Source organism: Pan troglodytes, chromosome 7, assembly GCF_028858775.2.
Source record: "Pan troglodytes isolate AG18354 chromosome 7, NHGRI_mPanTro3-v2.0_pri, whole genome shotgun sequence".
NCBI classification, from domain to species: Eukaryota; Metazoa; Chordata; class Mammalia; order Primates; family Hominidae; genus Pan; species Pan troglodytes.
The window spans coordinates 90800958-90818057 of NC_072405.2; the positions used below are offsets into that span (position 1 = coordinate 90800958).

General features: G+C 35.7%; 1 long non-coding RNA gene across 1 annotated transcript in view; it reads right to left on the reverse strand.

The window, feature by feature from the left end:
- Window positions 1-16427, reverse strand: part of LOC129135736 (uncharacterized) — a 51898-nt gene extending 35471 nt beyond the window's left edge. The window contains exons 1-2 of the long non-coding RNA XR_008536780.2: window positions 16331-16427; window positions 7669-7852 (exon numbers count right to left, since the gene is read on the reverse strand). This is a non-coding gene — a long non-coding RNA (uncharacterized LOC129135736). The remainder of the gene's footprint in view (window positions 1-7668; window positions 7853-16330) is intronic.
- Between the last annotated feature and the right edge of the window lie 673 nt (window positions 16428-17100).

Below are 17100 nucleotides of genomic sequence, written 5' to 3' on the forward strand. Positions count from 1 at the left end.
AGCACCTGTTGTTTCCTGACTTTTTAATGATCGCCATTCTAACTGGTGTGAGACGGTATCCCGTTGTGGTTTTGATTTACATTTCTCCAATGGCCAGTGCTGATGAGCATTTTTTCATGTGTCTGTTGGCTGCATAAATGTCTTCTTTTGAAAAGTGTCTGTTCATATACTTTGCACACTTTTTGATGGGGTTGTTTGATTTTTTTCTTGTAAATTTGTTTAAGTGCTTTGTAGATTTTGGATATTAGCCCTTTGTCAGATGGGTAGATTGCAAAAATTTTCTCCCATTCTGTGGGATGCCTGTTCACTCTGATGGTAGTTTCTTTTGCTGTGCAGGAGCTTTTATTTTAATTAGATCCCATTTGTCAATTTTGACTTTTGTTGTCATTGCTTTTGGTGTCTTAGTCACAAAGTCCTTTCCCATGCCTATGTCCTGAATGGTAATGCCTAGGTTTTCTTCTAGGGTTTTTATGGTTTTAGGTCTGACATGTAAGTCTTTAATCCATCTTGAATTAATTTTTGTATAAGGTGTAAGGAAGGGATCCAGTTTCAGCTTTCTACATATGGCTAGCCAGTTTTCCCAGCACCATTTATCAAATAGGGAATGCTTTCCTCATTTCTTGTTTCCATCAGGTTTGTCAAAGATCAGATGGTTGTAGATGTGTGGTATTATTTCTGAGGGCTCTGTTCTGTTCCATTAGTCTATATCTCTGTTTTGGTACCAGTACCATGCTGTTTTGGTTACTGCCAGGATTCTCTTGGCAATGCAGGCTCTTTTTTGGTTCCATATGAACTTTAAAGTAGTTTTTTCCAATTCTATGAAGAAAGCCATTGGTAGCTTGATGGGGATGGCACTGAATCTATAAATTACCTTTGGCAGTATGGTCACTTTCATGATATTGATTCTTCCTATCCATGAGCATGGAATGCCCTTCCATTTGCTTGTGTCCTCTTTTATTTCGTTGAGCAGTGGTTTGTAGTTCTCCTTGAAGAAGTCCTTCACATCCCTTGTAAGTTGGATTCCTAGGTATTTTATTCTCTTTGTAGCAATTGTGAATGGGAGTTCATTCATGATTTGGCTCTCTGTTTATCTGTTATTGGTGTATAGGAATGCTTGTGATTTTTACACTTGATTTTGTATCTTGAGACTTTGCTGAAGTTGCTTATCAGCTTAAGGAGATTTTGGGCTGAGACGATGAGGTTTTCTAAATATACAATCATGTCATCTGCAAACAGGGAAAATTTGACTTCCTCTTTTCCTAGTTGAATACCTTTATTTCTTTCTCCTGCCTGATTTGCCCTGGCCAGAACTTCCAACACTATGTTGAATAGGAGTGGTTAGAGAGGGCATTCTTGTCTTGTGCCAGTTTTCAAAAGGAATGCTTCCAGTTTTTGCCCATTCAGTATGATATTGGCTGTGGGTTTGTCATAAACAGCTCTTATTATTTTGAGATATGTCCCATCCATACCTAGTTTATTGAGAATTTTTAACATTAAGCGCTGTTGAATTTTGTCAAAGGCCTTTTCTGCATCTATTGAGATAATCATGTGGTTTTTGTCTTTGGTTCTGTTTATATGATGGATTACATTTATTGATTTGAGTATGTTGAACCAGCCTTGCATCCCAGCGATGAAGCCCACTTGATCATGGTGGATAAGCTTTTGGATGTGCTGCTGGATTCAGTTTGCCAGTATTTTATTGAGGAGTTTTGCATCAATGTTAATCAGGAATATTGGTCTAAAATTCTCTTTTTTTGTATGTCTCTGCTTGGCTTTGGTATCAGGATGATGCTGGCCTCATAAAATGAGTTAGGGAGGATTCCCTCTTTTTCTATTGATTGGAATAGTTTCAGAAGGAATGGTTCCAACTCCTCTTTGTACCTTTGGTAGAATTCGGCTGTGAATCTGTCTGGTCCTGGACTTTTTTTTGGTTGTTAGGCTATTAATTATTGCCTCAATTTCAGATCCTGTTATTGGTCTATTCAGGGATTCAACTTCTTCTTGGTTTAGTCTTGGGAGGGTGTAAGTATCGAGAAATTTATCCATTTCTTCTAGATTTTCTAGTTTATTTGCATAGAGGCGTTTATAGTATTCTCTGATAGTAGTTTGTATTTCTGTGGGATTGGTGGTGACATCCCATTTATCATTTTTTATTGCATCTATTTGATTCTTCTCTCTTTTCTTCTTTATTTGTCTTGCTAGTGGTCTATCAATTTTGTTGATCTTTTCAAAAAACCAGCTCCTGGATTCATTGATTTTTTTGAGGGTTTTTTTTTGTCTCTATCTCCTTCAGTTCTGCTCTGATCTTAGTTATATATTGCCTTCTGCTAGCTTTTGAATGTGTTTGCTCTTGCTTCTCCAGTTCTTTTAATTGTAATGTTAGGGTGTCAATTTTAGATCTTCCTGCTTTCTCTTGTGGGCATTTAGTGCTATAAATTTCCCTCTACACACTGCTTTAAATGTGTCCCAGAGATTCTGGTACATTGTGTCTTTGTTCTCACTGGTTTCAAAGAACATCTTTATTTCTGCCTTCATTTTGTTATGTACCCAGTAGTCATTCAAGAGCAGGTTGTTCAGTTTCCATGCAGTAGTGTGGTTTTGAGTGAGTTTCTTAATCCTGAGTTCTGGTTTGATTGCACTGTGGTCTGAGAGACAGTTTGTTATAATTTCTCTTCTTTTACATTTGGTGAGGAGTGCTTTACTTGCAACTATGTGGTCAATTTTGGAATACGTGCAATGTGATGCTGAGAAGAATGTAGATTCTGTTGATTTGTGGTGGAGAGTTCTGTAGATGTCTATCAGGTCTGCTTGGTGCAGAGCTGAGTTCAATTCCTGGATATCCTTGTTAACTTTCTCTCTTGTTGATCTGTCTAATGTTGACAGTGGGGTGTTAACGTCTCCCATTATTATTGTGTGGGAGTCTAAGTCCCCAACCTAGCAAGGCAGGCCAACATTCAAATTCGGGAAATACTGTGAATACCACAAAGATACTCCTCGAGCAGAGCAACTCCAAGACACATAATTGTCAGATTTGCCAAAGTTGAAATGAAGGAAAAAGTGTTAAGGGCAGACAGAGAGAAAGGTCAGTTTATCCACAAACGGAAGCCCATCAGACTAACAGCGGATCTCTCGGCAGAAACCCTACAAGCCAGAAGAGAGTGGGGGTCGATATTCAACATTCTTAGGGAAAAGAATTTTCAACCCAGAATTTCTTATCCAGCCAAACTAAGCTTCATAAGTAAAGGAGAAATAAAGTCCTTTACAGACAAGCAAATGCTAAGAGATTTTGTCACCACCAGGCCTGCCTTACAAGAGCTCCTGAAGGAAGCACTAAACATGGAAAGGAACAACTGGTACCAGCCACTGCAAAAACATAGCAAATTGTAAGGACAATCGATCCTAGAAAGAAACTGCATCAATTAATGAATTAATGAGCAAAATAACCAGCTAACATCATAATGACAGGATCAAATTTCACACATAACAATGTTAATCTTAAATGTAAATGGACTAAATGTCCCAATTAAAAGACACAGACTGGCAAATTGGATAAAGAATTAAGACTCATCAGTGTGCTGTATTCAGGAGACCCATCCCACGTGCAGAGACACACATAGGCTCAAAATAAAGGGATGGAGGAAGATCTACCAAGCAAATGGAAAACAAAAAAAAAAAGTAGGGGTTGCCATCCTAGTCTCTGGTAAAACAGACTTTAAACCAACAAGGAAATTAATACATAGTGGGTAAGCACAAGTATTGAATAAATATTGAAAGCATGTTTTACAAGTGTATCAGAGGAGAAGGCAAACAAATGTGGAAAATTCTGTAAGACCAAAAAGAGAACACAACAAATCCTGAAAAATCAGTGAGCACAGAAGCCTCTGGGTTTCTGGTCAGCTCAGAGGCTCACTTCAAGTGGGTCTTTACTCTGCAAGGAACAGGAGACAAAACCTAGGGCTCAAACACAGAAAATCATAAGATTGAAAATCTCTGAAGATTAGTCAACTTAGTAAAATGGGTAAACTAAACAAACATACATATATAAATAAGCAAATAAAAAAATTCTACCCTGCCAATAAAATGTGCTGTTTATGGCCTTTGGCTGTAGGCAGAGTGGGGAAACATTTCCTCCTTCAATCTGTTTAGATTGAAATGTAAACTGTTTCTAATGTGGCAATGAAACTGAATTTCAATAACATATATGGCTGAAAACTCCAAACTTAGGACTTTATTCTAAAGTAGCTGTGATTTTTTTAGTTCACTTATGCTCTTGGGAGAGGCAAATGAAGATCATTTCTGGAATATTGCAACTTAGTGCAGGACTAAAATAATTCCCATGGATAAGTTCCAGAAAAAATTAATTCACAAAAGAATATCACAGAAACAAGAGAAAATTTTGCTATGAAGAGTAAGCAGAAATAAAAAGCAACAGATTGAGATTAGTAAATAGTATAGTTATAAAATGACTCACTAAATTAAAGAAATAAAAGAGAAAAACATCTGTAAAAATATTTTGTACAATTTAACAAGAATGATAAAATTCTGGCAAGCTAAAAATAGAAGTCAGCTTTTTAAAAAATCTAATAACATGCATATTTACTTAGATTTACATTTAGCTCTACATGACGGCAAACTCAAGATTACTGTCTTAAATATGATAATATTTATGTCTCTTTCATAAATGAAGTCCATAAATAGGAAGTTCACAGATGCTCTAGATGCTCAATAATCATCAGTTTTTCAGAAAGGTGCCTTCTCTCTGTATCCTCACATAGCAGTGAGACAGAGAGAGAGCTTGGCTGTCTTCATCTTATTATAAGAATATCAATCCCACTACTGGGTCTACACCTGCATAACCTCCTTCAAATCTAATTATCTTCCAAAGGCCCCATTTCCAAATACTATCTGATATGGTTAGGCTTTGTGTCCCCACCCAAATCTCATCTTTAATTATAATTCTCATAATCCCCACATGTCAAAGACCAGGTGGAGGGGGTGGTTTTCCCCCATGCTGTCCTCCTAGTGAGTGAGTTCTCACGAGAACTGATGGTTTAAAAGTGGCACTTTCCTCTTTGCTCTCTCTCTCTCTCTCTGGCTGGAATGTAAGATATGCCTTGCTTTCCCTTCACCTTCTGCCATGATTGTAAGTTTCCGGAGGCCTCCCCAGACATGCAGAACTGTGAGTCAATTAAACCTCTTTCCTGTATAAATTACCTAGTCTCAGGCAGTTCTTTAGAGCAGTATGAGAACTAATACACCATTACACTGGGAATTAAGACTTCAACATATGAATTTTGGGGAGACCCATTTAGTCCATAGCAGGAGCTATTTGTTAAACTAAAATAAATTAAATGCGGGCCTTCTATTATTATCAAATAATACAGACATTTTTATAAAACAGCATTTTAGCTCACCTAATGGAAAATAGAGAAACGTTAAAGAATACACTTTAAATAGAAACTGGATAAGGAAGGCCACTGTATCACCCCAGTTCAGTGTTGTAACAGAAATCTGAACTGTATAACAAATCATATAAATTATAAATTATGAATGAAAGCATCAAAACTACAAATGTATTAATAAGACTCTCTGTATACACAGAGAGCCCCAATGAGTTCTTGAAATGATTATTATAATTAAAGAGACAGGCAAAGTTTCTAAATATAAGAATATGCAAAAATAAAATGTATTTCTCTACATAGAAAATAGCAATTAGAAACAAAATTTAAAAACTGACACTAAAAAGGGTTTCCAAGAAATAAATACAAAAGGAAGTACAAGATCTTAATGGAAAAATTTATAGAAGTTGATAAAAAATGCAACAGAATAGCTAAACAATTCAAGAAAGATAGCCAGTTCATGACAGTTCAATCCGGAATAATCCATTAATTCACGGCAATTTAAATAAAAATTTTAATAATAAATGTAAAGGAAACATAGATTGTCCAATAAAGGTATTATTTAATACTATATCAAAATTTAAGATAGATTAAAAATTAAATGTGAAGAGCAAAACTTGTAATATTTGTGAAGTAAATGTAGGTAAATCTTGCAATTAAAAGTACATTTTCTTTTTTTTTGAAACGGAGTCTCGCTCTGTCGCCCAGACTGGAGTGCAGTGGCGAGCTCAGCTCACTGCAAGCTGTGCCTCCCAGGTTTGTGCCATTCTCCAGCCTGAGCCTCCGGAGTAGCTGGGACTACAGGCGCCCGCCACCACGCCTGGCTAATTTTTTGTATTTTTAGTAGAGATGGCATTTCACCTTGTTAGCCAGGATGGTCTCGATCTCCTGACCTTGTGATCCACCCGCCTCGGCCTCCCAAAGTGCTGTGATTACATGCGTGAGCCACTGTGCCCGGCCAAAAGTACATTTTTTTTTTTTTAAAGAACGAAAAGTATGAACAAGAAATAAAAGGCTTTATAAACATCTTTACTTTAAAATTGAGGTTACAGCTTCATCATAAACAGTTATAGTAAAGTGAAAAGCTAAGCCTCAAGTAGATCACTTAAACACATAAAATAAGACATTTCTATTTTAAACAAAAATATTTCTGAAAACTATTAACAAAAGACGAATAATCACTTGGAAAAATTGGCAAGAAACACATTTGAAAGAGGAAATGAATGGCTAATAAACATAAGATGCCCCACCTAATTTGTAAACAGGAAACTACTAATTAAAATCAATAAGATTATCATTTTAAACCTATCAGCTTAGCAAAATTTTAAGTCGGCTAATTCCAAGTATTGGTCAGGATGTAAGCTAATGCTCCTATCTGTACTTGCTGTGGCATTACCTTGTATAGCTAAGCAATTTCCTTCTAAAATAATACTTCTACTCCTTTGATATGTCCTAGAGAAAGTCATTGTAACATGTGAATGAAAATATATGTATAAAAATATTAATAGCAACATTTTCCAGGACAGGATAAAACTAGACACAACCAAAAAGTCCAAAGTCAGCTGGATAAATTGTGTTATATTTGTAAGATAGAATACAAAACAGTTGTGAGAATGAATAAGTTAGTATTTCACACAATCACAAGGGTGAATTTCACAAACACAATGAAAACAGTAAGTTGCAAGAAAAACCATTTAATATTATTCAGTTTCAATACAATTAAAATAATACTAATCATAAATATTATCTTGCAAAACATAATTATGTGTAAAGGAATGATAAAATAAAAAATTCAAGATAACATTTACTTCTGGGTTGAATGTAGGCTATGCCGTCCAGGATAAGTGCATAGAGAACTTCAAGGTTTGAGTACTCATGAATATTTTAAAGCTGAGAAGGGAGTACATTAATATTCATTTTTAATTATTATTTAATATGAATAAAATATTTAATAACAAAAGAATAAGAAAAATGAACGCAGTAAATCTGCAAATACTGATATGTAAGGATTTAGTTTCAAAAGCAAATAACCAACTGAGAAAATATGGAATATACAAATGACATATTTGTCATGTTCATATAAATTGTTTTAGGGAATGTGACACAAAACCTTGGGATGCAGATTTTTGGTACTATTGGAATACAGAACTGGAGCTCTCTGGGAGGAAATTCATGAAATAGATAAAATAATACTAAAATTGCTTTTAGTGTAATTTTATGGTCAGGTACATATATTTTTGAATTCATTTAAAATAATAATGGTAGTTACCTGGATGATGGAATAATGAGCCATTTTATGATGTCTTTAGGTAGAGTTGAATTTTTAAAATCTTCTGAAATTGTGATTTAAAATGGTTTTCTCTAGGTAGTTCAACTGGAGAGAGTAAAAGGACTTAATTTTACATTTATACCCTTTAGGTTTTGTTTTAGTTTATTACTTTTTGCAGGAATTCCTGTTAAAAGAAAACAAATAATAGGCACTCATGCTGAGAGAAACCTGTCCTGTTGTTAATAAAATCTTTTACACTTGAGAGAAGTAAAATACCTGAACTTTCAAAAACTAAAGAAGATTTTATTCCCCAAAAGCCACAGATCCAGAGCAAAGAAAAACTATTATAGAATAAATTTGGCTGGCCACAGGCAAACAAATTGATTACATGCTTATTGGTGAACAAGTTAAAGCAATTCTTTTTTTTTTTTTTTTTTTTTGAGATAGATTCTGGGTCTGTCACTGGGCTAGAGTGCAGTGGTGCCATCTCTTCTCACTGTAACCTTCACTTCCTGGGTTCAAGTGATTTTCCTGCCTCAGCTTCCTGGGTAGCTGGGACTACAGGTGCGTGCCATCAAGCCCAGCTAATTTTTGTATTTTTAGTAGAGACTGGGTTTCACCATGTTGACCAGGATGGTCTTGATCTCTTGACCTTGTGATCTGCCCTCCTCAGTCTCCCAAAGTGCCGGGATTACAGGCATCAGCCACCGTGTCCAGCTAAAGCTATTTTCTAAATAAGATTTGGTAAATGATTGTTAGAAAAATTTAACATTAAGAAAAGTGGTTTTATGGTGAAATTCTTTAACAGACTTAATTTTTCAGATTAGTTTTATGTTTATAGCAGAATAGTGCACAGTACAGAATTTCTCATATACTCTTTGCCTTCACAGAGGCATAGCCTCCCTCATTATCAATATCTCCACCAGAGTGGTAAATTTGTTACAATTTATGAACCTACATTGACACATAATTACCACCCAGATTCCAAGACCATAGTTTGCATTAGGGGGTCACTCTTGGTATTGTACATTCTATGGATCTGGACCAAAGTATAAGACAAGTATCTACCAGTATAGTATTATACAGGGTATTTCCATTGCCCTAAAAATCCTCTGTGTTCTGCCTATTCATCTGTCTTCCCCTCTAAGTCCTAACAGCTACTGATATATTTTTAGACATTTTTGCCTTTTCCAAAACGTGATATACTTGAAACCACATAGTAAGTAGCCTTTACAGACTAGTTTCTTTCAATTAGTAACATGAATTTAGGTTTCCTCCATACCTTTTCATGGCTTGATAGTTAATTTTTTTTTCTAGTGCTGAATAATAGTCCATTATCTGAATATACCTTAGTTTATCCATTCACTTACTGAAGAACATCTTGGTTCCTATCAAATCTTAGCAATTATGAATAAAGCTGTTATACAAATCCATATGCAGGCTTTTGTGTGTACATATATATTCATTTTGGGAGAAAAAAACAAGGAACGTGATTTCTGAATTGTATAATAACAGTGTGTTTGTTTATTTTATTTATTTATTTATTTTTTGAGAAATTGCCAAACTGTTTTCTGAAGTGGCTTTACCATTTTGCATTCCCACCAGCAATGAATGGTAGTTCCTATTGCTCCCCATCCTTCTCAGCATTTGATATTGTCAGTATGCTGAATTTTGGCCATTCTAATAGATGTGTAGTGTTATCTCATTGTTGCTGTAATTTGTATTTGTATTTCTCTCGTGACATATGAAGTACAACATCTTTTCATATTTATTTGCTATCTATATATCTTCTTTGATGAAGTATCTGTTAAGGTCTTTGGCTCAATTTTAAAACTGCTTGTTTGTTATCTTATTGCTGAATTATAAGAATTTGTTTTGTATTTTAATAGCAATTCTTTATATGATGTCTTTTGCAAATATTTTCTTCCAATCTGTGATTTATCTTTTCATTCTCTTGACAGTGTCTTTCATAGAGTTTATTAATTCTTTCTTTCATGGATTGTGCCTTCAATGTTATTATTTCTAAAAGTCATTGCTAAGTACAATGTCATCTATAGTTTTCCTGTGCTATTTTTCTAGGAGTTTTATGGTTTTGTGTTTCACATTTAGGTCTGGGATCTATATTGAATTAATTTTAAGGAAGTGTTTAAAATCTGGGCCTAGATTTATTTTTTGAATATGATGTCCAGTTATTTCAGCACTATTTGTTGAAAAACTATCTTTTTTTCTATTGTATTGCCTTTCCTTCTCTGTCCCTAAGATTGGTTGACTTTCTTTATGTGGATCTGTCACCAGGCTCTCTTTATTCTGTTCCATTGATCTGTTTATTTTTTCACTAATGCCACATTGTCTTTTTAATTTTATTTATTTATTTATTTATTTTTTGAGATGGAGTCTCGCTCATCGCCCAGGCTGGAGTGCAGTGGCATGATCTTGGCTCACTGCAAGCTCCACCTCCCGGGTTCACACCATTGTCCTGCCTCAGCCTCCCAAGTAGCTGGGACTACAGGCTCCCACCACCATGCCCGGCTAAGTTTTTGTATATTTAGTAGAGACGGGGTTTCACCATGTTAGCCAAGATGGTCTCGATCTCCTGACCTCATGATCTGCTCACCTCGGCCTCCCAAAGCGCTGGGATTACAGGCGTGAGCCACTGCGCCCGGCCCACATTGTCTTTATTATTGTTGCTTCATAGTAAGTTTTGAAGAAAGGTAATGTAAGTCTTCCAACTTTGTTCTTCAATACAGTGTTGGATATCCTGCCTCTTTTACTTCTCTATGTAAACTTCAGAATTAACTGGTCAATATCCACAAATTAACTTGCTGAGGTTTGGACTGGAACTACATCAGATCTATAGATCAAGTTGGGAAAAACAAGCATCTTGACAATATTGATCTTTCCTGTTCATTAATATGGGACATCTCTCCATTTATTGAATTCTTCTTTGGTTTCTTTTATGAGAATTTTGTAGTTTTCCTTACACAGATCTTGTACATATTTTGTTAGATTTACACCTAAGTATTTATTTTTGGGGTGCTAATGCAAATAATATTGTGTTTGTAATTTCAAATTTTACTTGTTCATTGCTGGTATATAAGAAAGCATTTGACTTTTGTATATTAACCTTGTATTCTAAACAACTTGCTATAATTAAGCAATTAGTTCCTGGAGATTTTTTTTGTCGATTCTTTTGGCTTTTCTACATAGATAATCATGTCACCTGTGAATAAAGACGGTTTCATTTTATACTTACCCATGTGTATACCTTTTGTTTCTTTTTTTTGTCTTATTTTATTAGCTAGAATTGTCAGTGATGCTGAAGAGCAGTGGTGACAGGGGACTTTCTTGCCTTTATTTTAGTAGGGAATCTTTGAGTTTCTCACCATTAAATATGATGTTAGTGTAGGTTTGTTGTAGATACTCTTTAAGGGAAGAAGCCTCCCTGTATTCCTAGTTTAGTGGGGAAGTGGTTTTAAAAAAAATCAAAGTCAAATGATTCTACTTCCAGAGGAAAATCTCCTTGACCACTTGGCCCAATGCATATTATCTTATGAAAACGCAAGGGCACAGAGCCTGAAAAGGCTGGAGTAGCACCTGGAAAATATCTCTAATCTTCCTCATCAAAATTCCAGAGGTTTTGTCCTTCTTTCCTTCACTAAGTCATAGTTATACATCCCATTACTTATTTCAGTAAAATGCCCCATTTTTTCCGATAAATAACATTTTTTTATTTCATTTAGAAACAGGTGATCTCTCTCTTTTAGTCAAAAGAAACGTGCCCAATTCTCAAAGCAGTATCATATTCTTTCAGAAATAGCTTTGTTGATGTATTATTCACATACTATCCAATTCACCCATTTAAATTGTACAATTCAGTGATTTTGAGTTTGTCACAGGGCTGTGTAAAAATTACCCCAATCTGATTTTAAAATATTTTTGTGTCCCCTAAAAGAAACTCCATTAGCACTCATTATTCCACACTTACTCAAGCCCTATGCAACTATTAATCTTTTACTTCTATATATTTGCATATTCTGACTGGATCTCTTTGCTTTTAATAGTTGTACATTGTTGCCATAACTTTATCACAAATTTAGTAGCTTAAAACAATTTTTATCTTACAGTTCTTTAGGTAACACAACTGAGATGGAGTCTCATTGGGAAAGATCAAGGGCTGTGTTCCTTTCTGTAGGCTTTAGGGGAGAAGAAGTTCCTTTCCATTTTCCAGCTTCTAGGGGATGTCCACACCTGCTGATGGTTCTCTTCCTCCATCTTTGAAGCCAGTCTTGGCAGATCAAGTTCTTTTTACATTGCATCCCTATGACTTTTCTTCCATCATCACACTGATGTCTAAATGATTTCAACTCAAGAAATGGTCTCTACATTTCAAGACTCATCTTAGATCTGAGTAATCCAGGATAATCTTGTCTGAAGATTTTTTATTTTAATCACACTTGCAAAATCTCTTTATCCATGTAAAGTAAGGTATTCTCAGGTTCTAGGGATCAAGATGTGGACATTTTGGAAGGAGTATTATTCTGCCAGTTATATTTTTAAAAACCTTTTCAATTTTATACACATTGATTTTTGCAATTAATTCTTAAATTAGTCAAGGGGACAAAGGTGAAGAAATATGCAGTTATAGTGTCCTTTATAATTACTTACATAATTACCTTTACTGATACTCTTTTTCGTAATACATCTAGATCTGAATTACTATCTGTTGCTGAGTGCTTTCAGCCTGAGGAACTACATTTAGTATTTCCTGTAAGGAAGGTCTGTTAGCAACCAATTCTCTCAGTTGTTGATTATTTGGGAATATCTTTTTCTCACCTTCATTTTTGAAAGATATTTTGCTGAATGTAAGATTCTTGACAGCCATTTTTTTCCTGCACTTTGAATATGTCATCCAACTGCCTTTGGTATCTATTGTTTTTGATAAGAAGTCCAAAGTTAATCTTACTACAGTTCCCTTGTACATAAGTAATTTTTCTCTTGCGGCTTCCAAGATTTTCTCTTTCTCTTTGTCTTTCAACATTTCAATTATAAGGTGTCTCTCTCTAGATTTCTTTGAATTTATCCTACTTGAAGTTCATTGAGTTTCTTTAATGTGTACTATAATATTTCCAATAATTTGGAAAGTTTTCAGCCATTATTTCTTCAAATATTTTTTCCTGTTGTTTTGTATTCCCATTACTACATTGGTGTATTTAATAGTGTTCCTTATTTCTCTCAGAGTGTGTTCATTTTTCTTTATTTTCTTCTCTTTCCTTCAGATTTCATCATCTCCATGTATCTCTCTTCAAATTTATTTATGCTTCCTTCCACCAGTTCACATCTGCTTTTCAGCCCCGCTAGTGAAGTTTTCATTTCACTTGTACTTTTCAACTCCAGAATTTTCTTTTCTTTTCAATAATTTATATCTCTTCATTAGTATTCTGTATTTGATAACGTGTTGTCTTTAAATATCTTTTAAATTCTTTAAACATGGTTTCCTTTAGTTCTTTGGACATATTTATGATAGACAATTTGAAATTTTTGTCTCCTAAGCCTACCACCTAATTTTCTGTAAAGGCAATTTTTAATGCCTGCTGCTTTTCCCCCAAGTGGGATGGGTCATATTTTCCTATTTCCTTGCATATTTCCTAATGTTTTGTTGATAACTATACATTTTAGATAATATATTTGTATAACATTGTATACTGACTTTCTTAGGAGTGTTGTTTTTGTTTTTTGCATAGTCATTTATCTAGGGACTTATTTTAATAAATTCTGTAAAGCCTTTTTCCTCTGCCATGTACAGCTTCTGATGTATCTGCTAGAATTGTTAATTTTTTCCTTTTTGCTTATCTTTTATCCTGGCTCTCTGGGAGAAGCCTCTGGTTTGACAGCCTGTTTATTGATTAAAATTGTGTTTACGACCCCCAGTTGGTTAGAATTTTACCTGTTACTCTTTTAAATACATGTGTAGCATAAAGTCTATTATATCAGTTCAGATATTTTATTTTATTTCATTTTATTTTGTCCTGTCTTCAGCTTGGAGGTTTTTCTCCCTGATTTCTTCTGGGAAGCATAGTCTTCCAGACTCTCAGATGACTGTGATATTATTTTAAATCTTGACTTCCCAGGTATATTTCCTAGATCAGAGAAGATCTTTGCTCACTTGGTATCTGGTCAGAAGTTATGTTTAAGCACTGTCATTTTTTTTTTAATTTTTAAAAATCCAAATTTAGGTAAGGAGAGACTTTTTTGACGGATTATTGCAAAGGGGAAGAAGGGACTATTGCAATACAGAGAATAAAACAACCATAGCAAACATCTTAAGGATTATGTGAAAAGAGTTATTCTTTTGTAGAGAGGAGTAAACAAGGCTAGAAAGAACAGGATGTTCAGATGTAAGAAGAAAGGGAGGCATGATGGGATAACAGATCAGAGAATGTTTTATCCTGATGTCAGTTTATTTTCAAGAGGAGAAATTTAGGAAAGGTTGCATGCCGGCTGAGGCTGAGAGTAAAATTCAGAGATCTGTAGGAAGGAGAGAAATCTAAAGTTTGCTTACAAGTATTTGGTTCTGATTGATTATGGGGACAAACAGTTCAGCAAATATATATGAGGCAAAGAATAAGAATTTAGAATGTTTGTATCTGGTCTTGTTGTAGGTACACAAGAGGGCCATCCGTGAGTCCTATCTAAGTCACATGAGAAAGGGTACTTCTTTGCAGCAAACCATTTCCAGAACATAAAGTGTGATGAATTTCTTTACCCTCCTTTTGGTATTTATTGCTGTTTTCTAGGATCAGAAGAGCCTGGTATAATTTAACCTTGTTAGTTCCTGGTGCCATTTAGACTTCCATCCTATGCTGATGGGTCTATCTGTGGTTCGGGAAATGTTTTTAAGCCTGACTCACATTCTGTTTTGCTTGCTTCCTGAGTGGATGCAGCATAGTGCAAGGAGAAAGCCTTTCCACCCTTAGAGCTGATGATAATCACAGAGCAACCCTTCTTGGCTGTCTCTTTTCTTGGTTCTTTTTATTGAACTTCTGGTTTCTCTGCAACTTTACTTGTTTCAGAGTTACTGCCTCCTTGTAATTGCTTTCCACAAAGATAGCTATTGTTTCTGGCAACACTCCCATGCATAGAGATCTCCATCCACTGTTACAAATAAAGCCAGTCCCCTCAGGCAGAGCTGAAGAACTCCTCATCCTTATTACCTGCCTTTCTACCTGGGCAGAACCATTGTGCGACTGCACCACAGTTGGGGGCAGAAATCTGTTTCTCCCAGAGTGACATCCCTAGTCTACTTACTAGTTGGCACTAGAGTGTGTAAGGGGCAGCTCTTGATTGTCTTAGCTTGCCCTGCTTGGTACAGAACCTCCATGCTACCAGTGTGCTGGGCCCCAGTATCATCCGCCTTCTTTACTTGAAATAGGACTTCCACACTATGAGCGGGGGTGAAATAGGGGAAGAAAGTCCCAGGTCTTCTTCACCACATACATTCCTAGAATAGAGCTTGTGGAGGTAGGAGGAGAAATGCTAGCAGCCTGCTCTTCCTGAGACAGAGAGATCCCTGTCTTCTTGACTGCACGTGCCTGGGGTAGAGCTCTTGTAATGTGAAGTTGGGAAATGGAGGTTGGTAATTAAAGAATCTTGGCTAGAATTCCACAGACTCTACTTGTTCTTAAAAAAATTAAATAGTTTTTCTTGAATGAATTTTTATGCCTTTTTTTCTGGTGTTTCTAGGACAATTTCCAGATGTTACATTATTTTTTAATAATTTTCATCTCGAATTGCTATTTTTTCTGGAGAGAGAGAATCTGCCAAGATCCTTTTTCATTTTTTTAGAATTACCCCAGCAGCTTATTCTTACTCTAGTTTCCTCTACTTTTTCCTTCCTTTAGCTTCTCTATTTTTATTTAAGTATTTATTTAAATAGTTCCTACTTTTTCCCCTTTCAAACTCTTCCCAAATTATTTAGAGGTCTGACAACTGCACTTTGCAAGGTCTGAACACAGCTTACCCTCAACTTTTGTATGTTAACTATTGTTGGTGATTTATAGGCCATTGGGCTTCTAACTTTTCAGGATTCCACATGAAAATACAGTACCCTTATCTGCAGGGAATATGTTCCTAGACCCCTGTTGGATGCTTGAAACCACAACTAGTACTGAATCTTATATATATTATGTTTTTTTCTATGCATTATATACTTGTGATAGAGTTTACTTTATAAATTAGACACAGTAAGAGATTAGCAACAATAACAAATAATAAAATAGAATAATTATAACAATATGCAGCATCACTACTCTTGTGCTTTGAGGCTACTATAAAGTAAAATAAGGGTTATTTGAACACAAGCTCTGCAATACCACTTCAGTTGATCTGATAACCTAAACTGCTACTAAGTGACTAATAGGTGGGTAGTGTAGACAGTGAGGATATGCTGGGTAAAGGGAAGACTCATGTCCCAGGCAGGACAGAGTGGTGATAGCGACAGGAGACAGAAAAATTCCTAGGCAGACAGAAAATTCCTAGGCAGACAGAGACAGGTCTCAGATGAAATCTGACCTTCAAGCCAAGAACAGCTTATAGCCTGAAAACCCAAGCTGACAGTTCCGAATAAAATTCATGACCACAGTAAGAACTTATATCCCCTTCTTACCCCCTCTCTCTTTATTGGTTCCTTCTGAATGATGCTTTTCAACCAACCAAACCTGAGCTGACAGTTCCGAATAAAATTCATGACCAGAGTAAGAACTTGTATCCCCTTCTTACCCCCTCTCTCTTTATTGGTTCCTTCTGAATGATGCTTTTCAACCAATCAAATGGTGCTTGTTCCAAGACCACCCATGGACCAATCAGCATGCACTTCCCCATTCTAAGTGTGTAAGAACCCCAGACTCAACCTCATAGATGGCTATTCATTTTCACATCCCCTCTCAGTGCTGAGAACTTTCTTTGTGTTGCTCAGTAAAATTCTACTCTGCCTTACTCATTCTCTGGTATCCACATACCTTATTCCTTCTGGTTACAGGACAGGAACCTGGAACTCCCCGAAATTGCGGGAGCAAAAGAGGTGTAGCGCTCCTGCTTGCTGAGCAGCGGGTGGTGGGAGTTAAAAGAGCTGTAACACTACCTCCAACTCCCCAAACAACGGTAGAGAAGAAGCCATTGGGTGCTACTTCCTCCCGCTCACCGAACTACGGGAGTGAAAAAGCCTTAACAATGGGATAGTGTGAGATTTCATTGCATTACACAGAACAGCACACAATTTAAAAGTTATGAATTGTTTATTTATGCAACTTTTCATTTAATATTTTCAATTATGGTTGACCATGGGTAAGTGAAACCTCAGAAACTGTGAATGCGGAGGACTGCTGTATTTATCTTTAGCCCTAAATAGAATCATTTGTTATCTGTAATCTCAAATTT